The following is a 25420-nucleotide window of genomic DNA, read 5'->3' as shown; positions in this document are numbered from 1 at the left end:
GAAGGAACAAAATAGCAGCAGAAGCACAGAACCCAAGAATGGACTAATAGTTACCAAAGGGAAAGGGACTGGGGAGGAAGGGTGGGAAGGGAGGAATAAGGGAGGGAAAAAAGAGAGGGGGTATTATGATTAGCATGTATAGTGTAGGGGGGACACGGGGAGGGCTGTGCAACACAGAGAAGACAAGTAGTGATTTTACAGCATCTTACTATGTTGATGGACAATGACTGTGAACGGGTATGTGGGGGGGCCTTGGTGAAGGGGGCGCCTAGTAAACATAATGTCCTTCATGTAATTGTAGATTAATGATACCAAAATAAAAATAATAAATAAATAAATAAATAAAAAGAAATGAGAGCAACTCCTGAATGACAGGAAGTCAGTGGGGTTATAGCTCAGAAAGTCAAACCGGAGGAAAGCGCAGTTCAAAAAACACACAGAGGTGAAAACTGCAGCAGAGTTAAGAGTGGTTCGAAGATCTTCAGAGCCAGAATCAGCAGATGAAGGACGCCACACCTGGCCCTGGGAAACAGCAGGTGAGTCTTTGGAGAACTGCCGGGTGCAGCAGCATCTGCACCCAGGTGGCAGCCACAACTATGGGCATGGAGGGGCAAGCGACAGGACGTGGTTCCAGCTCGCCCCACGCCTGGAAGGTAGCTGGTGGCAAGCGCAGCAACATGTTCTGTAGCTCCCTCATATTCTGGGAGCAAGCTAAGTAGAAATACCATCCCTAGACAGGTAAACAAGGAATTTCAAACATAAGGATGGTTGTGTAACAAAGAGTCACTAAGCTCAGGACCAAAGAAACAAAAATTCTCCATAAAGTAATTATAAATTCAATACGATCCCATTCGAATTCATAAAGTGGACTTTTATGCAAACAGACAAGGCTCTTTGGAAAGGACAAGGGGGATGACTTGCCGTAGCAGGTATCAAAACATATTATGTGGCTCTGAAAATGCAAGCAGTATATTAGACAATTAGATAAGTGGACAAACTGGAACATCTAGAAGAGGCGTGTGTGTGTGTGTGTGTGTGTGTGTGTGTGTGTGTGTGTGTGTGTGTGTGTGTGTGTGTGTGTGTACTCATATATAAGAGAAAATGGAAATTTAAATAAGCAGAGAAAGGTTGGATTATTTTAAAAGTATTATAGCCCTTTAAATTATGATTACATTGAAACCCTACTGAACACCATACACAAAATCAATCACAGAATGATTAGAGTGGTAATGTAAATAACAAAACTATTTTCAAAAATTTTTAGATATAATAATGACTTTTTAATATTGGGAATGAGAAAGGGGGTCCCACAAACTAACAAAAATAATTCACAGATCAACTATATAAAAATGTTAAAATTTCCTTTTAGCAAAGATCACAACCATAACAATAAAACACAATATTGAGAGAAAATATATTCCCAAAAAGTTTAAGTAATTATCATTGCATATGAAGATCTCTATGTTATTAAGAAGCAATGACCTTACAAGAAATTGGATCAAAGATACAAGGAAAAATTCACAGAAGGAAAAATGGTATACTGAATATATATGAAATTATATTTATTTAATACTAACCTTAACATTAGTATAGATTATTAATTAATTTTTATATATTATTACTATTATTATATATAAACCCTAAAATAAACAGGAAAATTGAAACTAAAATAGAATCAGTATACAATTTTTACTCCTTAGGTTACATAAATTTTTAAAGGTTGATAATATCCATTTTGGGGAGGGCATAAAGAAACAGGTACTTTCATAATCCACTGGTGGGAGTTTGAAGTCACAAACCATTTTTAGAAGGTATTTTTGAAAATATCTATCAAAATTTAACATTTCTGTAAACCACATGCATAAATCTTATTTCCATATATTTAGCCCATAGAAATTCCTATTTGCCCAGAGATTCATGTTTAACAAAGTCCATTGCTGTACTCTTCAAGCAAGTACATCAAGTCAATCAAATTCCTGTCAGAGTAACTAAATATATCATGGCACATCAGTTCTATGGAATACACTGCACTTAGTAAGTAATGATGTTTATTTGCATAGACTGACACTACAGAGTCACCAAAATAAACTCTTGTGACAATAATACATTTCCTAAATGTGTAGGGTAAGATCGCATTTAAATTTTTCAAATATGTGTATGTGAAAGTGTATACATGTAAGAAAAAAAGAATGTGTATGCAAATGCAAGAGATAGTGGATTATTTTGAATAAAGATTTTGATGGCAGAGGAGTGGCTGAATTGGGGAAGGGAAATTATCTTTCATAAGGTATTTAGTAGATTTTTAAATATCATCTCTCTGTGTGATATTAAAACCTAAGGTACATAAACTTTGTCCTACAGGCCTAAAGCAAGTCTTTGAATATCAGCTAATAAAAATTATCTCATTTTATAGGCTTCCCCTAGCAAACACATTTCTTCCTATATCTTATGGAAATTTCATAAACAGAAATTACATTTTTACACCTAATTGAAATCTGGGAAATCAATAATTTTGTTTAAAATACAACATTTGCAGTTCAACTAGTTATTCAATCATGTAGAATCACGTTCCATTTTTTACTTTCAAACCAAGAGAGCAAAATACATAAATAAAAAACAAAACATTGGTTTGTAGGAGAAAAATACTCTAAAAACTTAGCTACGGAAATGTCCCTTTTTAAATTTTATCACAGCTTTTTACTAGACCTTAAATCATTTTAGCACTCATTCCATGGATAAAAATTCTAATTTTGCTTTAGTTACTTGGACATTTGAGACCAAATGAATTTAAAGTATGAATAACAAAAATAACTGTATACTTTCCATTTTGGCCAGGAAAACCATCATGTTCATACTTGGCAAGATTTCCCAACATAATTTAATATACAGCTAGCTGATGCATTTCGCCTTTTCCTGTAGACATAATTTATTCACCGGTGTTATAAAATAACATTACAAATTGGGTAGTCTTACAGTTTCTTTCAAAAATTAAAGACAGATTGATCTCTTCATTTGCTTTAAGTCTTCAAACTAAAAATAGTAGACAGAAAGTTCCTATATGATTTCAGTATCAGTTCTGTGTTAGATAAAAACTGGGAACAAAACATCATTCTTTTTCACTATAAAATCTCCTCAAGAAAGATTTTTCTTGTTTGATTCTAATCAGGACCTACAAAATTCTCTTTCTGTGTGTATGTGTATTAGTTTTAAGGATCTTCACGATGCTCGTATAATATCTGAAATTAGGAGACATAGATAGAATCTATCAACTTATTTCTCTTCTTGCATTTAGATTTTTGAGCTCCTTGTAAAGGATAAAATTCTTTTTAGCACTCCTCACTTCCATTGCTGGAAGCTGCAATGAATGGGCCTGAGGGGCAAGAACAGGTTTGTGTGTGGAAGGCAGAAAGCGGGAGGATTTTTTAATTTATATTAAAACCAAAGATCAGGAGTTTGGAATGAGGCTAACTGATTTTAGAAAAGATATAGACAAAGTTCACTTATATTTGGACTATATAATTCAGGTTTATATTTTAATAAGAAAATTAGGCTTTAATAGTAATTTTGCAAGAGTGTATTTTAAATGTGATTTCTATAATGCTCAAGTAATAGTACTCAATAATAATCTAGACTCTGAAATGCACATATTCTTTTCCATTAGAGATCTCACCCCTACTGACTGAATTCCATGAGGATGGGGGTAAGATTCTGGAATTTTCTGAATCCTCAAGTCCTAGTACAGTGACTGCTAAACAAAAGGCTAGGTAAATTAATACATTAATGCATCAATCAATCAATTAGGAAGTGATTCAATGCACCCCTTCCAAATTCTGAACAATTCCTCTAACTTTATACAAATTGCCAGATAAACCAATACTTATTAAGGGCTTATCATTTGAGTCATATGCTTAACCATATATTGGAGATAATTTTTAAATTGTGGACAAAGGTTCAAACACTCAAGAAGCTGTAATCAAGCCAAGTGAAAAGACAAGGATGAAACCACAACAGCAAACAGCCAGCACAGGATTAAGTAATAGTGCTTAATTTTGGACTTAAAAATCAGGAAGGCACGTGGCATAGCTGCCTCCAAGCCCAGCAGAGACACCCAACCAACCACAGATGTGAGAGCCAAATAAATGCTCCTGTGGTGTGCTATCGAGATTTTGGAATACTTGTCATACAGCAAGGGTTAGTCTAAACACTTCAAATTCCAATCCACCATAAAATTTTTAAGTTTACTTCCCAAATTCCCTTACAGTCTTAGTTAAAAACATTAGTTTAATTAATTCTGAGATCTAATGAGCTTGTCCATATTCTTTGCCATACCATGAAACACATCAAAACTACCTGAAACATTCAAAAAAAATTCTTGCCTTTAGTTACTTTGAAATTGGAATAAATATCTTTATAAAACAAGGTATATACTTATGTTATTTTAGAGTACTACAAGCCTTTTCTGCCTTCTTTCTACTCAGAGTCATACTCAGAGAGTACTGGACAAATAATATCTCTTGTTTCCCTGAAGGGAATCTCGATTCATATATATTTCAAGCTTTAACCCACAACACAGTATGGGGGATAGATAAATACATAAAGAGATGGATGGATAGATTGATAGATCAAAAGATTGATAGATGGATAGAAAGATAAATAGAGACAAGCAGAAATATAGCTATATACATGGAGTTTTTAACTTGGTTTGTTCATACATCTATGAGTCTGCTGGAAGTCAGCTGCTCTGGGCTGGGCATGCTTGGAGCAGCTTGCAAGTTCACTTAAGGCCTGATGTAGAGCTGGCATATTGTCATTTTTCCTTATTCTATTAGCCAAAGCAAGTGAATGCAGGAACTTAAGTCAAGGGCCAGAGAAATGTGTAATACTTGTTTAATGGGAAGAAACACAGTCACATACAAAGGGCATGTACATGGGGAAAAGTAAAGTTTGGGACAAATGTGCAACATACTATAAGAATTAGGAAATAGAAATATCAAAGCAGAGTGCATATATATACTACTAATTAGGTACAGAAGTAGTCCACCCAGGATGTAGGGTTTTCATGGCATTTGTAAAGAAGTAGTTCTCTACATCATCCTATTTTCTGTTGATTTGAAAACATCATGCATGATGTATTATGTTGGTTATCATTTTTGTTTTACACTTATGTATGAGGAAATTTATCCTGAGCACTCTTAGTCTAAGGTTCAGCTACTAATGAGATAAACATTTTTGTCTATTTGTGTTTTAAGTCATGGTAAGAAAACTGACTCCAAATATTCCTCCTCAACTTCATGTCATTATCATTTACCCTAAATATATGTATGTGTGTGTATGTGTGTCTGTGAACTGTAAATGTGAATCATCTTGGGGAGAAAAAGAGATTCTGTTCTCATGATGATGAGACTGAATTTTCTTGACTGTGTGATTGGGTCTATACGACAAGGAACACTGAGAGCCACTGAGCTCAATGCCCTCACAGAGGCCTGCAGATCTCCTTGGTTTTCAATTTTTAATTATGTTCCCAAATCAGTGATCCATATATTTTATGATTTCCAAATCAATGTAATGTTTTACATTAATTTGTAAATATTACACTATATCTGTGTGGTTGGGTTGTGCAAAAATAGTCTTCCTTAAGTTTTCAGTTTCAATAACCATTTATGGAATTTATTTATTTTGTTTCCAGCACACATTATTATATGCTCATTAGAAATCAAGGATATCGTAGCACCTACATTATCACTTGCAGTAGGAAACACCCTAGATTGAACCACAAAAATGTATAAAATGGACAATACATGGCATATTTAAAAGATAAATGAAGAGAGGAAAGACTGAAGGAAGCAAATGTATAGAATATTTAAGGATTGTAACCTGTGGGAATGTCAATTAAAGTTCAGAGGAAACTAAATGGCTATAATTAATACCTGTTAAATGCTTTTGGCCTTCAGGCTTCCCCCTGTCCAATGATGCATAATAATTAGAAAACATTTCATTACCAGCTGGCATCAAAGGATTAAATGTGTATGAAAGAGCTTTGCAAACTGTGAAATTATGAAACAGGGTTATCTGTTATTTCCACTATTAGTATTAAATGATGCACCAAATAAGAGGCTATTTGAAACCTCACCAATAAATGTTTCATGATTAATAAACTTGGAATACTGTGGACACACCATAACTAAGAGGATGTGTGGATTATCCTTCCCACTAATCTTAAAAGCACAAGTCAAATTTAAATTTGACTGAGTTATCTTTCTAATTTTGTGATATTAATGATACTAATTTATTTTCAGATATAAATTCCTCATATAGATTTGTTGTGGTTAACAACTATTTGATCAATAAATATGAGAGATGCCCTCACAATATATATATATATATATATATATATATATATATATATATAAACACACTTCCAATTGTAAAATAAATAAGTAACCGGGATGTAATGTATAGCATAAGGAATATAGTCAAAATATTGTAACAACTTGGTATGGTGATACCTGGTACCTAGAAATATCATGTATATAAATGTTGAGTCGCTGTGTTGTACACCTGAAACTAATGTAATGCAATGCTGTTGTCAACTACCCTTCAATAAAAAAAAAAAAAAAAAAAAAAAATTCCTCATATAAGTAATGTGAAGAAAAACTATACTTTCCCTATACTTTTACATAGTTTCAAGGGGAAGGGAAACTTCAAATCAGTCATATATACACACACACACACATGTACATACATATATATATATACACATATTTATATATATAAATTCATAATTACTACTCACTAAAATTAAAATTCTGTACAACTATGTTCTATAAGATTTATGAGAACCTCTGAAAGATGTAGGAGAAATATGAGGTTGTAGGTCTTTACATCTCCAGAATTAGTCCATTAAAAAGTAGATCAATAATTGGTTGTAATATTTGGATTTGTTTATTGAGATGTTTTCCCATTTGACCTGATGACCAATGTCCACCATTCCATACTCAACAAACATGATTTATTGACATGCTTGTCCAAAGTGCTCATGACAGGCTCGCTCCATTCAATCATCTGTTACCTTCCATGTACCAGGCATTTTGCTAGGAGCTAGCGATACAGAATTGAACAAGTCATACTACTTGCCCTCAAAATGTTTATAACCTAGTGGGAAGGGTTATTTGCATATGAGTAACAACTAAACAACAGGATAATTGTTTTAGTGAAGAATAGATCTGCCTGGGAGAAGACAGAGAGTCTTTGATCTAAAAATTGATGGATGCATTTTCAAGAGTGTGACAGAGATATGACATGTGGTTGTTTAGGGGGAATAGCAGGTGATTCTAAAAGACTGGGAAGTTAAGTACAATGACCATGACATATGGAAAGCTGATAGATCAGAGAGTCGGAGGTCAGATGACTGTTTATTTTGTCCAGAAAAAGAAGTAAAGAGTAATTGGTCTCTAAAATATACCAAGTATTTCTGAGTAATATGTTGAGATAATAAAGGTATCTTGCTAAAGCTCCATAGATAAGTATTGGGGCCACAGAATATAAAAATAAGCAATAACTTTTATCAGCTGTGAAAACTAGAATTTTATCCATTCGTCAGAAATATAAGGAATTTCTGCTAGATACAATGCAGAGTGAACAAGACAGAATAAGATACAGCAAGCAATGACAAGGAGGTAAAGAAACTCTAACTGACCCTTACTCTATAACCTTGGACTATGAGGAGTTAGAAACTATCAGGCCAAGGCCATTAGGTTTGAGGTTCCTCCGGAGTCCCTGGCCTGGAGGCCAGAAGGCGGTTAGAATGGAAGGTGTCTCCATCTATCAAAATGGAAAACGGCAAGAGGAAAAAGTCATAAAATGTATGAAGAACTGTATTTCAAAGGAGGAAAAATGACATTAAGAATCAGAGAAGATCAATGAGCAGCAAGAAACAGGAGAAAAATGCAAGGGGAGTCTGGATTCATGCTCTCAGTAATATTGGAGAAAAAAATCCCAGCTTCTAATATCAAAATAAGCTCAAGAAAACAGAATGCTTTCTGAGTCCAGAGAAGGTGGCATGGAAATTAAAACTACATTATAAAATTACCAAACACAATGGTGATAGTAAGCAACATAAACAAAAATGCAGATGATGCCATTAAAAATGATAAAAGAAACTCAAGAATTTTTTCCAGAACTCAAAAATAATAGATAAATAAACATGATGAAAGAAAAGAGATTTGTAAACATCTATGTGTACTGGAAATAACAGAACACAGGGATACTGAGAAAAAGAACATGGGGACAAGTTCTGGAATGAAGCAAGACATAGGTCTTCAGAAAAAAAGGGTTTATTTATTAAGTAAGAGTGTTTACGACGGAAGAGGTTAAATCCTAGATCTATTGCATATGGACAATTTCTGTTAATCTTGATATTTTTTATGTCTTTTTTAAGAGGTTTATAATTACCACAGCAAAAAAAAAAGAAAGGAAAATATTACCTAAGAAGGTGCAAAAAGGAATGCGTTTGGAATCAGACTTGTCTCTGGAATACCAGAAACCAATGGTACATGGAAGAAATGATTCTGAAACAAGAATCATTGGTCTTACAGGTGCAAAAGTAACTAAAAGTTCTTTTAAGCAAGTAAGAAAGAGAGTGTGACACATATATTCTCCTCCTGAGAAATTGCTCAGGAACATACACTAGCTCACCAAGAGGGAAACCAAATAAAGAAATCAGCTGTGGAAATTTCAGAATAAAAGAATTGATAGTGATAAAACAATCTAATCAAATACTCTTTGTGTTTATAAAACATTTCATCTTAGAATATAATTATTAATGTCTTTAAACTTCAAAGTAATTATCAAAATGGCATCTCAAAATTAGTCTTGAAAGAAAGAGAAGTAATCTGGAGCTAAATCCCAGTTAACACCAAAAAATTTAGAAGGTAGAGAAAGAAGGAATGAAATTATTACATGCCAAAGTTTTCATCATATTCAAGACAAACCATTAAATAATATTTTATTCTTGATATTTATAATTACAGAGAATATATTCAATTATATCATCTGTATTTTCAAAACTTTCTCACAATGAAAACATGCTGTTTATAACATTAGAAAAATAAAAATAACTGCAAATTTAAAGGAATTGAGAGAAAAACAAAAGAATAAACTACATATACACTTTTTTACATTGTCTGAATGATAACAATCTGCTACAACTTTTGTATATGCTGATATTTTCCTTTTTGCTTCCATATTACCCAACACTACATGAATAGACCTTAAAGAATGCAGGACGTCATGCGGCATTTGTCTATTTTTCCTCCTCATGTTATAACCTATCCATAAGAGTAATTTCTATATAGCAATAAATAAATAGATGAATAATAAATAAATAAAACACTGTGATCAAGTTAAGCATCACTGGAGTTTAAAGGACTACTTTGAAATTTTATTCTGTATCCTTATGGAAATAGTACTGTATCAAAAAAAAATGGATGCTAAAGAGCATGACAAATAGCATGACAAAGCTTTAAAGAAAAGGTTACGCAGCTTTACACAGGTTAAGCAGTGACACAGAAGAGTGAGAAAGCGTTGATGGAGGACATTTACCCAGGGTGGCATATACTAATGTACAGAACATACACCTTGAGATCCTAGTCTCAGTTTGAAAGCCAATTATAGTTACTTCGGAAATGACACTTTTTATTCTGGGACTTGGGAATCACCACCTACAGTAATATCACCACACGATCTGCTGCACCTTAATGCATTCTGTATCATAACTTCCCATGAGCTCTACTTTGATTTGTTTAGAATGTTAAATACAATGTCATAAGCAAATCAGTTGTCTCCATCTATTCATCGTAGACTCATTTGTCTGTCTAAAGCTCTTTTATTTTATAAAGGAAGAAACTACTGCTTAAAAAACACAAGTCACGGCTTGAGGCTTAGTTTTCACCTCTGTAAAGTTAAGATGTTAGATTAAATGACCTCTTAATCCCTGTGAGCTACAAATCCTATAATTCTACCATCTGGTCACCTCAGGCTGTAGAGTTCAGTGAAGTACTTACCATGTAGACTAATTGAAAAGTATTTATGAATAGTTAAAGTAAAAGCACTTGAACATTTTGATTTTTAACTAGTATAAACCTAATTTATAAACCAGCAGTATAAAGATTTCTCTTTCTTCCCTCCTTCCACAAAACAAATCTCAGATGAAATAAACATACACTTTGTTCAATAAATGTGCGTGAATTGTAGCTGGTAATTAGTCAAAATACTTGTATCTAAGGCATGAAGAAAGAACTTAGGTTTTTTGCAGAGACACATAAAATAATAACTATAAATACTATATCTATATCTGCAGGTAATGAACTTGATTAGATCACAGTTTCCTCTGTAATAAATATGCCAAAACATGGCAGCTCTCCATCAAATTATATTGTGCTGTATTATATTGGTGTCAGGAATGTTTTAACTTGCATTTCAGAAGCATTTACACAGTATTCATTTAAATTGCTCTACCTAGAGATTCTATTACATTCGCGACCATCTGCTATGCTCAGAAAATGTAACATTTTCCTTAAAGTAGTATGTCAAGTGCCAGGAACACTTTGCTGTCTATACCTCACCTCCACCACCTTGTTGACACCCACATTAACTCAAAGCACCCAGGCACTGGATATTGTAACACCAGTGTTAATGAGATGTCAAGTGGTACAGTTGAGACTTGTTACTTTGATGATCCCATGTTAGACTCTTAAAAATGAAACTATTTAGAACTTACTCTAAATATGAATTTTACCAGGTTTAAGGGAAAAACGAAAATCTTATATACTGAGACCAAGTTAGACTTTATGTCCAGAACTCTTGGAATCAATAGCCTGACTGTACAAATTTGGAACGCTTCACCGTATGAGCTGAAAAGCAAGAACAAAATTAGGAGCTTCCACAAACCAAACTTCTTTTGTTCCGAGGATACATAGAATTACTAGGTGCAAGGAAAGCAATTGTTTTCACGGGTATATGCAAATATCCAAACTCATCAAATTATAAATATAAAATATGTCCATTATTTGTATATCAATTATACCTCAATAAAGCTGTTTAGAAGAAAGAAACTGGGAGATGTATTTTTTTATGGTACTCATTTTGTAAAATCTGGAAATAATAGAAACAGATGAGAAATTTTTCTTTCTTTCTGTTTGCCTAGGATCCATCCCCATGGCCTTCTCTCTTGGTTTTGCAGAAGATCAAAGAATTGCAAAGGGCAAAAGAAAAAGGAATGTGTCTTTCAAGGTTCAGTAAGATTAACAATATTACAAATTAATATTTGTATAGTATGTCACATTTTACAAACTTTTTTTGAAGGCTAGGCAATATTGACAACGAAATAGTCAAAAACAAACATACTCCTAGCAGAGGAATGTTTAATAATTTTTTTGCAGAAAGCATTATGACATCCATTTTCTCTCCTGGTGGGAGATAAGTTAATTATCAGGTTGGTCCCTAAGCAAGAAGTTATTGTTCTTGCTGAAAGGAGTAAGATTTGTAGACTTTTTCAATTACTGAAGTTGGAGAGCCAGCAAAAACAAAGAGAATTAGAAGAAAGAATGTCATCCCTATTAAAAAGCATGGTCAGTCATTCTGCAGAACTTAATGGAAAAACTACACCTTCACTGAAACTAAATGGTAAAGCTTTGAACTTTGGACAATAACATTATCAGAGTCTGAGAATAATCTGCAAAGAGTATTATGATCCAATGAAGCAGGAAGGCATCAAATTCCACTGAAATTAGAAAACAGAAAGAATTCTTAGCACCTGGGTAAAGATAAATCCAGACCAAATAAGTACTCTCTTAGCCTCATCACTGAATTTTCTCACCAACTTTTTCACTTTTTTTGTGACAGAGAACTAGAAAACTCCAAAATGCCACTTCATAGTAGAATAATGTACCTCTCTAGGTATAGGCTAGCTGTTTATGTATAGCTCCTATTATGTAACTTGACTGTCTTTTTTGGTGTTCTGGGACCAATTTTAAAGTGTATTGCAGAAAGTGAGATGGGGGATTCCCCACACCAACAAGCAATTCTCTGGACATCAACTGGGAGTCCTACAATTCAACTCAATTCTGACACTATCTAACTGGAGATACCGTCAGATTCAACAAGGTTAAGTATCCAGTGCTGTAAGGTGTCCCCTCTCAACACTTGAGATGCAAATTACAAGCCTGTTGTTACCTATGCTTCTGACCCACCTGCTATAGATTGGAGGTTCCAAGGACCTCCTCCAACTCAGGACGCCAATCACAAGCCCACGTTATTACATGTACTTCTGACTGACTAGCTATATATATATCAGAGGTTCCCTCACGATCTCCTCCTTAGGTTTGATTAATTTGATTAAGGAGCAGCCCACATAACTCAGGAAAACTATTTACTCACTCGATCATTCATTTATTTAAAAAGGATATAATTCAGAAAAAAGGCGTGTATAGAGCAAAGTAGCAAGAAAGGGCACAGAGCTTCCATGCCCTCTCAGCACACCACTCTCCCCACATCTCCATGCATTCAGCAACACGGAAGCTCTTTGAACCTTGTCCGTTTGGATTACTAGGGAGGCTTCACTGCAGAGGCATGCTTGATTAACTCGTTGGCCATTGGTGACTGATTCAACCTCTGGTTTCTCTACCCACCCCAGAGGTCAGAGGAATAGGCCTGAAAGTTCAACCCTCTAATCACATGATTGGTTCCTTTGGCAATCAGCCCCTATCTTTAGATGGGGTTTAACGGTTTTAGGAGTTCCGTCCCAGAAAAGGGAATAAAGATGCAATATACATTTCTTATTATAAATTATAATATCACACTTTCCTTCATCTCAGTTGACCCTTTTGTTATCTTCAGAGTGCTTTAACTAAAAGAATTCCTTCAACTATTTTTACAGATGTATGTGAACTACATGAAACTTGGGAGATTCTTAACAGTTAAGATTTGGTGTGCCTGGGTGGATAAAACATTTTAATGAAGTTTAATTCTCTTTGGATATTTTGTATTATTATAAATATAATCATATTTGATATTCACAAAATTTATGTGGAATTGATGGGGCAGATATTAATTCTACTTTGTAACAATACTATTAAAGCAATTTATTCAAGCTCATTCAGTTTGTAAGTACAAGGGAGGAAAATCTTTCCTTCTACCCATCTAGGTTCTTTGGCTGGTTTAATAATTAAATTGGCATAAAACAGATTAATGGGAAAAAAAAACAGAGTTAATTTTGTATGTACATGAGCCCCATAAAAATATGAGACCCAGAGGCAAGCTGGGCAATTGGGGCTTATGTGTCACACTGAGCTAAGGAATGGGACAGGGGCATGGGCTTCAAAGGGGAAGAGGGTAATTCATAGGACAATAAGAAGAACAGATGTTTGGTAATTAGTATTTGCCCTGCCATCCACATAGGTCATTCCAACAAAATTATCTCAGGTAACAGTTCTCTCTCTGAGTCAGGCCCCCTATATAAATTCTCTTAGATAGTGAAGAAAAAGGTAAAAGCTTTTCTTGAGCCTACTGGGTCTTGATTGCCTTCAGCTCAAAATAATCCACATACCAAAGTCAGGAATTTGGGAGTCATCCATTCTGCTCTCTCTCATAAGCATATAACCTATTGGACACTAGCTGTTAGATACCTAGAACTCATTCTGAATCTAGCACTCTTGGCTCTTGTTAGTACCACACTGAAAACTGAAAATTTTCTCCAGTCAAAGCAATTTACAGGCTCTTTAATCTTCCACTTAATTTTAAACCTCTTTGTTCTCAATGCCAAGCCAAATTCCAGTGCTTTCTTTTTTTAAAACTATACACAGTTCAATGTTCTGATTTTTATTTAATCTCCTATAATATTTTGCATAAAAATAAAACAAAGCGTTAGAACAACCAGTGCATTTTATATATTGAGATGACAGACTTCACCCACTGGTTTTCCCAGGTGACATATCTGAAAAGGATTACATTAGGGAAACACCACAACATACCCACCAAAATGGCTAAAATTTCAACAATTGAAAATTCTGTTGATAAGAATATGAAGTATGTACACTGGTAAAGAAAATCACTTTGGAAAAATGGGCAGCATCTACTAAAACTGATTAAAGTAATTTATTCCTTGCTGGGTATCTTATAAGGTCACATATATAAAAACACAAAAAGACATGTACAAGAGATTACACATCTTTATTCGTGATAGCACCAAACTGGAAACAATTCAAATATTCAAGGGTGGCCCATAAACCCAAATCCAACCTGTTACTTATGTTGTAAATTATTGGAACACAACCACATCTATTTATTTACACATTGTCTAGGGCTGCCTTCATGATACAATGTCAGAGCTGAATAGTTACAATAAAAATTATCTGGTCCACAAAGCCTAAGATATTTACTATCCAGCCATTTACAGAAAAAGTCTGCTAACTCCTGGTCTAGAGGATACTAGCTTAAACATGTTTTTTTTTTTGGTATTTTCATAAAGTAGAATACTATATAGCAATGATGAAAACAAATTAACTACACCTATATGTAACAATAGAAATAAACCTTCACACATAATGTTAAATCAAAGAAGACAGAAGCAAGTACTTTATACTCTGTAGTTCCATTAATGTCGAGTTCAGAAATGAACAAAACTTATCTTTGGTGACTGGATATCTTTGAGAAAAGGAGGGAATTTGTGATTGGAGGGGTCATGAAGGGCTTCTGGATAGTGGAACATTCTGATTTAAGTGTTACTGAAACAGACTTTTCATAATTCATGGAGATATTCTTTCCTATTTTGTGCACTTTCTCAATCTACATTATACTTTGCTATAAAAGTACAAAATCTTAAATACAAATATTATGGAAGTATAACCAGGTGAATAAAAATAAATTTAACAGGCTTCTTTCCACGGAATAAGTACACTGATCAGTTACTTGGGGTGGGGCTTAGACCCTCACCTCCAAAGGGATGTGGCCAAATAAGGACCACCCCCCCATGAAGTCCATGACCTAAAAAAGAACCTGAAAATATCTTAAAAGGGACTTTGAAGATGTGATTAAGGTAAGGAACCCAATCTAATCACAGAGGTCTTTAAAAGTAGAAAGCCTTTCCTAGCAATAGTCACTAGTAAATGATACAAAGATGAAAAAAGGTTATATGCTAGATATACTGGGGAAGAGAAGAAAGACTAATTCAACTAGAATAGCCAAAGAAGACTTATTTTGGATATAACAATCTGAGCAAAATGTTGAAAAAAAAGTAGCCAGGCAAAAATCTTGGAGGAAATGTTCCAGGCACAGGGAATAGCTGGTGCAAAGGCCCCAAGATGAAGGCAAGATCTAAGACTTCTCAAGCCAGGAAGATGAGTGCAGCTGTTGTGATGGGAAGTGCAGGCCCAGATCGGGACGAGGTCTCCTAGGCCACGGGCAGGACTGAATTCATTCCGAATGGACTGGGATGACATTCTCCAATTTATATTTAGAAAGATCTTTCTGACTAGTGTATAGAAGATGGGTTAGGACAGGAGAGGAAGAGTGAGGGGAGATGGGAAGAAAAGATACCAACTGGTTGTAAAGGTCCAAGTGAGAATTGATGATTCCTTAGACTAGAGGTTTAGTAACAGATATCATAAGAAGTGGCAGGATTTGGGGTATATTTTGAGGGTATAGCATATAGGATTTGCTGAGAGATTAGGTATAGATTATATGGGAAGGAGAGAAATCATGAATAATTCCTAGATTTTGGCCTGAGTAGCTGAATGGATTATGATGAGGCCCTGAGTGGGTATATTTGCAGAAAAATATATAGGTGATTCAGTTTTGCTCATGTGTGTTTGACAATACAGCCCTTGAAAGAAAGTTTCCTTTGCAATCCCAAGTTTCATTTTACAGTATCAGTTATGTGTTCCTTAATAAGCCTCAGTCTCCTGATTAATGGATTCCCTTTGTGAACCATTAACCAGACTAGCAATGCCTATCAACACCAAGCTGAACAATGAAACCACCACAGAGACCATGCAGTAAGCTGATCACTACACCAACAAAAGCCAAAAACTCAAGTCAAATATGTACCATATCCAATTTTTCAGGAGCCCATGCCTCAGCAAATTCCACTGAGGTGAATTACATAACAACACTCAGAGGAACAGAACAGGGATTCCAAATAAACTGGCCCTACCCTGACCTGATGAATGCTAACATCCTAAATCACATTGGAGGTAAAAGTTGTTGCCAACTGGGTTTGAAACATCCTTGAAGAAAAACGCCTGTTAATTCTGTGCAATTCTCTGGATAAATCAAGAGCTTAGTTCACATCTTTCCTTCTAATAGATTCCTTCATCCTTCCCCCATCCTCTGGCAGGATGAGGTGCCCTTTTCTCATGTGGTCCCACAGCATCCTCATCAAAACAGTGAATTCACTACCTGTTTACTGTCTATTCCCCCACTAGGCTGGAAATCCTAAGGGGGCAGGAGCTGTATCTTACCATCTATATAGCATCCAGAAAAGAAGATGTTGACCCCAGGTATGTAATATTTCTATCCTATTGGAAAAACTATCCCTTTGGTCAGGAACAGTAACTCAGAGGGCCTACCTGAGAAACCCCCTCCAACTGTCCAAGTCAGCCCTTCTATTCTGACTGCAGGCAAATCAGTCTTCTGATTTAAAAGTGACTTCCCTTGGAGTTTTTCCTAATAGAAAATAATTCTCTGATCATGATGATTTGAAAATGCAAGTTACATTTCTCATTGTTTTTTTAAATTCATATATTAGTTCATCTCTGCAAGATAGATTCACTTTGAAAGTGTTGCCTAAACCAGTTTCTAATTTTGCAGACAATGAACACCCCTCTATGTACACCCTTTGGGAGCCTCACCTGATAACAACTGACCTTCTGCATCTCATTCAGTTTAAACTTCAACCGTATGAATTGGCGTTTTGTGGTTTGTTTCATTACTGACTTACTAATGGATAGTAAAATATTTCCTTGTTAATGGTTGGTCAAAAACAATCATTATTTTCCTTTAATTGTTTGCTTTTAAAAGATTTACTGCCTTAGTAATTTTATTATTTATTGGGCCAAAAATGCATTCAGTGAAATACATTTCCAATTTTATTATGAGATTTAAGAAAAAACTTCCATTTCATATATACCAATTCAATTTACACAAAGCTCTTCTGGAAAATAAGCATTCCATAAAACGAATGACTTATTTATAAGTTAATATATATAAAATTTATAATACACTGAATTTATAGATGTACCTACTTTTCCACTGTAATGTAGTATTTATAAGATACTGGTAGCCAAAAACTCATCTCTTCCATTGAGTGTGTTGCTTCACAAGCAGAGGGGTTAGACTTTTTATACATCTCTCCTTTGATCATGTTGCACAGCCCTTACAAGTATGCCACATCATATAATGAGTAAAATCAAAACTAAGGACTTCACTGCCATTGTAACATGCTGCCTTCCACCCATCAGGCCTTCCTACTCACACACACACCCACACACACACACACACACAACTTCTTTTCTAGTCTCTGACAATCTTTACAGAGGTACATCAGGCAATCAGCATGTTTTAAAATTTGTGGGCATATATTTCTTCCTCCATGAATGTTTAACTGAAACAGACTGTGATTTCAAATGCCAAAATTGTGACATTCCTGGTTGCTTCACAAAGCTGCCTGGGCTAAGTGGAGTTGGGCATCACTTCTACTGGATCATCAGCTCTCAATGCTCTTTTCCAGGAAGAGAATATTTGTAATGGATGTTAAGCCAGAAATATTAATCTAAAATGATAGCAGCGGTTCTTTTTTCCTTTAAGGGAGTTGGTTAAAAGGGATTATGGCCAGAATTTTCCCAAGAACTTTCAATCAAACACGTTAAAGAACTTAAATTTATATCTCCCAATAATTTTTCTTGAAGGAGTTCATTTCTTATGATCCATTTTCTCTATCACACCTCAGCTCCCAAATTACTGTCTGCTTTGAATGAGATACTGGAAAGCTAACCATCAGTGCCAAAGAAGTGCATGAGCTCCCTCTTGTGGGTCTTGTGAGTGGTTTCTGAAACTTGAAGCTCCAGCCACTCAAACTCCACATCGGTGAATTTGCAGTTAAGTTATTTTCTCCAAGAAAAGGCATGGTGCCGTGTCCCATCCTGACTAGTTGAACAATCCCCATTTCAAGCTATGCTGAGTTGCTTCAGGGATTTCTCTTGACTCTTTGAATCAATCTTAGAACCATTATCATGCATAAAAAATGAAAAATTTAAAGGGCTTATTCTGGACATCAGTAATTCAGCTGTGACAATAAATGTCTACAATTTGCTTTACTAAATTTACATTTTACCAAGTATAATCACATATTATTTCACTTGAACCACACAGTATCTCTGAAAATGTGGTAACATTTTAATTGCAGGTTTGGAGTCAGTAGAGAACTAATATTATATTACATTTTCTGGCACCAAAACTATCATTCTTTCCATCCCACCCAACCCTTGCCCATCCACAGATCTTGCAATTCCTCCTCCTAGGCGATTCCTTCACATGTTTGAAAGTCTATGATCACTGTCCCAAAGTCTCAAATGTCCTTCTATTCCACAGGATGAAAACTTTCATGCCAGATATATGATTGCAAAATTAAAACAAAAGAAAACTGACTTGGAAGCTAGATGTTTTTAACTCTTAAAATGGGCATCAGTTAACACTAACCCCTTCTCTGCAGTGACAGTGTTTTTGAGCAAGGACTTAATTATGGTAAGTATGGGACTATATATGGGGACAAAATGTTTACAGGGTCTCTCAAAACTTCAGAACTTAAGGTTTCCACTCCTACATCCTTTATTTGTTTGTTTATACGGAAACAGCTTCAGAATTTGAGAGAAACTATGCTAATATCTCATTTATCCAAAGATCATTGACTGAATCTTAATCAAATGATAAATGGTACTTGTTACACATCAGGAAATGCATTACAAAGATCATTACGGAGAAATAAGTGACGTTTTACTTATCCCCTTATGCACACAGTCCAGTTCATATCTGCTTACAACCAGAATTGAGTCTGGAAACCAACTCTTCCACTTAGTAACCATGTCCTTGGGTAAATTACTTAGTTTCTCTGAGACTTAGTTTTCTCATCTGTAAGGTGAAAGTAACAATAGAATTTACCTCATCAGGATTGTCTTAAGGATTAAATGACACAATGCACAAAAAATACTTAACATTATCTGGCACAGATTGTGTAATCAATAAATTTAACTCTTATTAGCACTATTAATAGTTTTCTATTATTAATTTATCAACTATAAATGCCTCATTTCTTTCTGCTTTTGTCCCGTTCCTGATATCCAAAGTCTTGCCTAGTTTTTTGCACACATCCATTTGCCCTGGTCTCTTACTCTTTGTTCTTGATCTCTGTTGTCTTTTACCATATTCCACATTAGTAATGACAGATAGTGCCTCTTCCATTGCCCTGACTACTGGTCCTGCCACATCCTCTCTAATAGAGCCACAACAGGCAATCCTGACTTCTCATGTGCAAGGAGATGGGCACAGGCTCTTGAATTCTAAGTCTCTGCTTGATAAACTGCCCTTTCCATACTTCTCAAATACAAGCCATCCAGTTTACAAGTCAGCTCAACAGACACCCAAAACCAAAAGGCATCATTTAGTCATTCACTTATTCATTTATTCATTATTTATCTTTTTAAGCACAAGTAAGATAAAGGAGTGTACTGCAAGTGGAGACATTTCTACAGCCAACCATGTTCATCACATCATTCACAAAAGCCAAGAAGTAGAAGCAACCAAATGTCTGCTGATGAATGAATGCATAAAGAAAACGTGGTAAGTACATATAATGGAACATTACTCAGCTTTAAAAAAGACAGAAATCCTGACAGATGCTACAACATGGATGAACTTTGAGGAGCTTATGCTAAGTGAAATTAGTCAGTAACAAAAATGCAAATACTGTATGATTCCACTCACCTGAAAAACATAGAAACAGAAAGTAGAACAGTGAGTTCCATGGGCCAGAGGTGTAGTTGTTGTTAGTTCAATGGGTACCGAGTTTCAGTTTTATGGATGAACAAGTTCTGCAGATTTCTTGCACAACAATGTGAATACATGTAACATGACTAAGCTGTTTTAAAGTTCTTAATCACTTAAAAATGGTTAAAATGGTAATTTTGTGTTATGTGCTTTTTATCACAATTGTTTTTTAAAAGATCTGCTTGAATTGTCTTCAGCATTCTGTATGTGTATGTGTATTTGTCTGTGTTCTTTTGGCTGCAAGAAGTGAGTATATCACAGTGTTCAACCACCACAACTACCCCAAACAACAGTAGCCTGTCCTGACACCTTCAGTGCAGGGGAGGAAGCCTCAGGGGAATCCCCCCAAGGGGAAAACAGCTGCAAGAAGCAGAGCGCCATCTCTTCTTTCTCCCTCTATAGAGAAGAATTTACAGGTACCCACTGTGAACCAAAGGTAGAGTGCCTGGTGCCTAGTTACCTAGTGCCTAGTTAAGAATTAAAAGCATGTCCTGTATAATGTTGCAGGGCTCATTACTTATGTTAACATGTGAAACTGCTTGGTAAATAATAAAGAGTATTCATATTTTGCACTATATTTGCCAACAAGGACCAAGCTCCACTCCCTTGAGTATGCCCAACAGAAGTTCCAGGCATCTATCTCCCGAAAGCCTGTCTCCTTTCCTCCCTTCCCTCTGTCTCACTCTCTCCCCGACTTCCTCCCCTCCTTTCTCTTTCTGTCCCTCTCTCTGTCTCTTTCCCTCTCTCTCTCACACGTGCATGCATGCACACACACGCCTACACACCCACTATTCTATCCTAAAGTTTAATACCTCAAGAATCTTGAAAAAAATTCTATTTCACCACTGTGATTACATTGCTGATAACATAACTTTGAGAGAGTTAATCTTAATAATGGATCTGCCCATTTTTGTCAATGTTCTTGCTATTCATTCTATCATCAGACATGCCTTTATTTATTTTATATAATGAGACACATCCGATTTGCTCAACTCTGTGTTTCTTCTTGTTAAACCAAGACAGCAGGCATGAATGTAAGTTATTATCAGAATATATCATAAGTTGGAATCTTTGGAAATGCCAATGTTATTTTATAAATGTCTGCTAGTTGAATTTTTCTGTCTTTATAAAGCCTCAACTGTAAATACTGGTATTTTCTTACTCTCTCTGAGACAAATTCCATTTTGGATTAATAACCTCATAGCATACGGCAGCCTCATAAATTCTTACAGCTAAGTAGCAGGTTCTCTGCAAAGCACTTTATAAACATACCTTTTTCATTCCTCAAAGGAAGCCTATAATAAAGATATTATCATTATTAACCTTAATTTATGAAAGATAAAATTAAGATTTAGAGACACTAAGTAACTTGCCTGGTGTTACATAGGAAGTAGAAGAGCAGAGGTTATAACTCATCTGACTACACGTTCTGTGCTTAGTCACTGTTTTACTGTCTATAAACCCCAACATCCAAGGCCTTGCAGGAAAACCAGCTTAATTCATTATTCATTTCACAGAAACAACACTATTACCTCATGAATATATTTTAAAACTCCCCTTTATTCATCCCATCAGCAGTGCTCCAGGTCCTAGGCATACATGTATGTACACCCGAAGTCCCCACCCTCGTGGCACTTATGGCCTAGTTCAGATTCAAGGGGCCTTAGTATCGGCACATGTGAAAAGGCTTCTCACACAGAGGCAGAGGAGTGTTCCCTCCTTTTTCACTAGGGCCAGGGGGTCAGTGCAAGACAGAAAGTCGAGATGGTATGCTGGAGACAAAAGCTACCATTTCTTATGAAGAATACCATTTTCTCTATTTCTACTTGACTCAGGATTTACAGACCCAACTTCCCTAAGTTACCTGAGTTTTCACAGATATTCTCAAATACGTCCTATGATACAGAGTTAGTCATGTGTTTGTGTTCAAACTCTCCCTTTAAAAATCATATACTCTGACTCCTCAAATATCTTCTGCAGCTGTGGTTACAATCATAAGGATCATTATCCTAGGAGGACGGGGTATCATGGCAGACTTTTCCCTTATATGCTTTTCTTTCCAGTTGTCCATTCATGAGCTCAAAGATGCTCCATAACCAGCAATGGGCTTTCAGAAAACATGTGGCAATTAGAAATGAAGCCAATATAGTGACATATAGAGATTTATTTTTTCATCACAACATTTTTTTCCCCCTAAGTTATAGTTTCCAAGTGGCAAAACCTGCAGGGGCATCCCCCATAAGCTCACGAGTCTTAGGACTTCAGAATTGCCAACTGGGCAACTTCCATGCCCCATTAAATGTGCAGACTTGGAAATCCTGGATTTACCCTTGTTTTAGTTAATCAGGGCTGATTAGCTTTGCATATCGTTTTTAGGTTTTGCTAAGAAAGAGTACCCATCTACTTACTGCCACTTAAAATGTCTTACTTTCAGGATAATAGCCTTTTTGGTTAGTTTCCATTGGAAAGAACAGACAATATCTCACAGCATCATTTAACACAAACTCAGTCTCCAAGTACACTAAGGAACAAGCAGCCCTCTCATCTCATAGTTAATGAATCAAAGTTTAAGACGACAAATTGGCTCGCTGAGGCAAAATAGTTAATTAACTTTTAGACAGAAATATTCATCCTGCTTTCCTGGCATAAACAAGTCTCATGAACCCTGTTGACTTACTCAAGTGTTTTTCTCTTCTTCTACATCCTTAGGCATCATTCAGAGCTCTTAATAGATCATGTCGGAGTAGCTTCATAATTTTAATCCAATATTTTATGTTTTCAGCCTCTAAGACAAAAAAAACATACATCTCATCATTACGTTCTGTAAACATCGGATTATAATTTTTTAAGAAGAACCTCCAACATTAAATTCTGTAACCTCCATGACTTTGGATGCTAATTGAATCAGACTTTGTGTTTCTTAAGTAAACATGTTAATTCTAAATGTTGAGTTAATGCAGGCTGTTGAACCTGTCAGGTAAGGCTGTAGACAAGTGTTGTAGTGGTAGCTGGTGTGTCCAATTAGCAAGGGGTTTAGCGGCAGCCACTCCAGACCCTCTTGCCTCTGGTACTTCCCAGATGCAACATTTTCTTAAAACAACACTTTAAACATTGACTAATAAGAGAAGTATGTCAACAGCTTTGATGAATATATACCTGAATAGCCATTGCATTATATACTCCCTAGACACTCTTCCAAAGTCACCTTTTGCTAATTTTTTCCCCAGTTATCATGTTTCTTCTGGAAAGAACACTCCTACTTTCTCTGGAAATGGCATCTATTTGTTATCCCCTGTCATTGGCCTGTGTTTTCTAAAGGAAGACTGTCTGCTACAGTGAATGCTTGCATTAAACAGCTACTGACATTAAATGCTGCTTACATTTTGTATTTTGCAGTGGTGCCACAAAGTTTACCTTTTTCTAGCTCTGCGCCAAATTTCTTAAACCTCAAGTCATCATCATTTTATGAGATGATTTTTCCAAAGGCAAATTACAGGTTCATGAATTAAGTAAGTGTAGGGCCAGAAATGGTGCTTATTTTTGGAAGTGACTCATTTGTGTGTGTAAAAATGTCAGGTTGATGTCTTTCTACAGACATTTAGGGATAGATGTTGAGTACTAGAGGAGGCAACCCTCAACTAAAAATTAAACTATTTTCCAAAATTTTATAAATTGAAGTAATTTCCCATAAATAAGTTTAATAAATTTTAAGTTATGTAAGTAGTTAACTTACATAAGTTAAACATATTTCCCATAAAACTAATTTTATACAAGATTGATATTAATTCAACAAACCCGTGCTGGATTCCTACAGGGTATCAGGTGAGGTTCAAGGGTCAGGTATATTAAGACGAATAAGACAGTGTGCTGTCCTCAAGAATTTCCAAGGTAATGACACAGAATTTATTTTTATGGGAAATCCATTCAAAGCTTTTCCTTGGAAGTCTAAGCATGTATCATCCTTTACTCTCCTGGTGGACTCCTCATATCCTTCTAGCTACACCTGGAGCAAAGTCTTCCCCTTCCATAACTCCAGTGCAGTGTGACCAATGTATAGGGTATTTGTGAAGCAAAAAGGGTACTCATCCCAGATGGGGGTGGGGTGGGAATGGATAGGAGATGACCCCTCAGTTGAATTGTGAAGGATGGGAAGAACCTATTAAACCACCGATGCTCAGGAAGTGCGGGCTTCAGACCAGCAGCCTCAACCCTGCCTGGGAACCTAGTTAGAAATAAAAATCACGGGGCTCCACCTTAGAGTGACTGAATCAGAATTTGTGCGGTGGGAGGCAGCATTCTGAGTTTTAACAAGCCCTCAGGGTGATTTGGATGCACATTAAGGTTTGAAAACCACTGGTACGAAGGCACATTTTCAGGCAGTGGAGCAGGAGGGGCCGATGATTTTCCGTGGAGTGAACCATGTGAGCAGACGCTCGGAGTAGCTGCGGTAGGGCTCCCATCTGCTCAGCCATCTCACAGCTACGCCTTCTCCTGAGAGCCGTTCTCAGCCTGGGGGCGGTGGCTCACTGGGGGATGTCTGCCAGGCTCCCCCTTTTCCAAAAGCAGCCCACAGTCAATAATGGACTGATAAGGAAATGTAAGTGTAAAAAGCCAATCCTCTTACCTCAAAATAGAAAAATTTGGTGGTATAATCCGTGTTCCAGACGAACACATATCTTTGCCTGGATTCGTCCCCTGCCCTATCCTGCTTCCCTCATTGCATTGCAGGTTCTCCTGAGAGCACTCCCTCAAAAAAAACCCTGGTACAAGAATTCCCATCTTAGGCTGTTTCTGGGGAACCCAACCCAAGACAGCATGTATGGTATAAGGATGCACTGAGAACTACAGGAGATTTGCCCTGATGGAGCATAAAGTGTAAATCAGAGAATGATGAGAGAGAAAGCTAGAAGGGAGGCAGGGGCCAGTCTATGAGGTACTTTGGGCAACAATCCATAAAAGCAGTGTAACTCTCTCTCACACACATACATACACACAAAGACTGAACATTAATACATGTAAAATATTGACCCAAGTGGGAAGAAGGGAAATCACTTAGACTGCCATCTTTGATATGCAAGGGAAGTATCTTCCCTATTTACAATGAATAATAATTTACATTCCACCTCTTATTAGGCAGCAGAAATAAGAAGACTTCTAGATCCAAATGACAGAGGTCAGGGGCTGTGTGATCATTTGCAGAGACCAGTTCCTGGAGACCTCAAAGGGGAAGAAGGAATGGTAAAGTGAAGAACTGGGGTAACCCTTAAGCAGTGGAAAATTGTAGGGAAATAGACACTGGGATGCAGAGAAATGGTGGAGACCGAAG

General features: G+C 36.1%; 1 long non-coding RNA gene across 2 annotated transcripts in view; it reads right to left on the bottom strand.

Moving 5' to 3' along the window:
• Positions 1-24288, bottom strand: part of LOC130682997 (uncharacterized) — a 73320-nt gene extending 49032 nt beyond the window's left edge. For both annotated transcript variants that reach the window (XR_008996536.1, XR_008996537.1), the window contains exon 1: positions 22772-24288. This is a non-coding gene — a long non-coding RNA (uncharacterized LOC130682997). The remainder of the gene's footprint in view (positions 1-22771) is intronic.
• Positions 24289-25420: the final 1132 nt, after the last annotated feature.

Source organism: Manis pentadactyla, chromosome 3 (assembly GCF_030020395.1).
Source record: "Manis pentadactyla isolate mManPen7 chromosome 3, mManPen7.hap1, whole genome shotgun sequence".
NCBI classification, from domain to species: domain Eukaryota; kingdom Metazoa; phylum Chordata; class Mammalia; order Pholidota; family Manidae; genus Manis; species Manis pentadactyla.
Note: the sequence above shows the minus strand (reverse complement) of the source record. Positions and strands in the feature narration are given on the sequence as shown.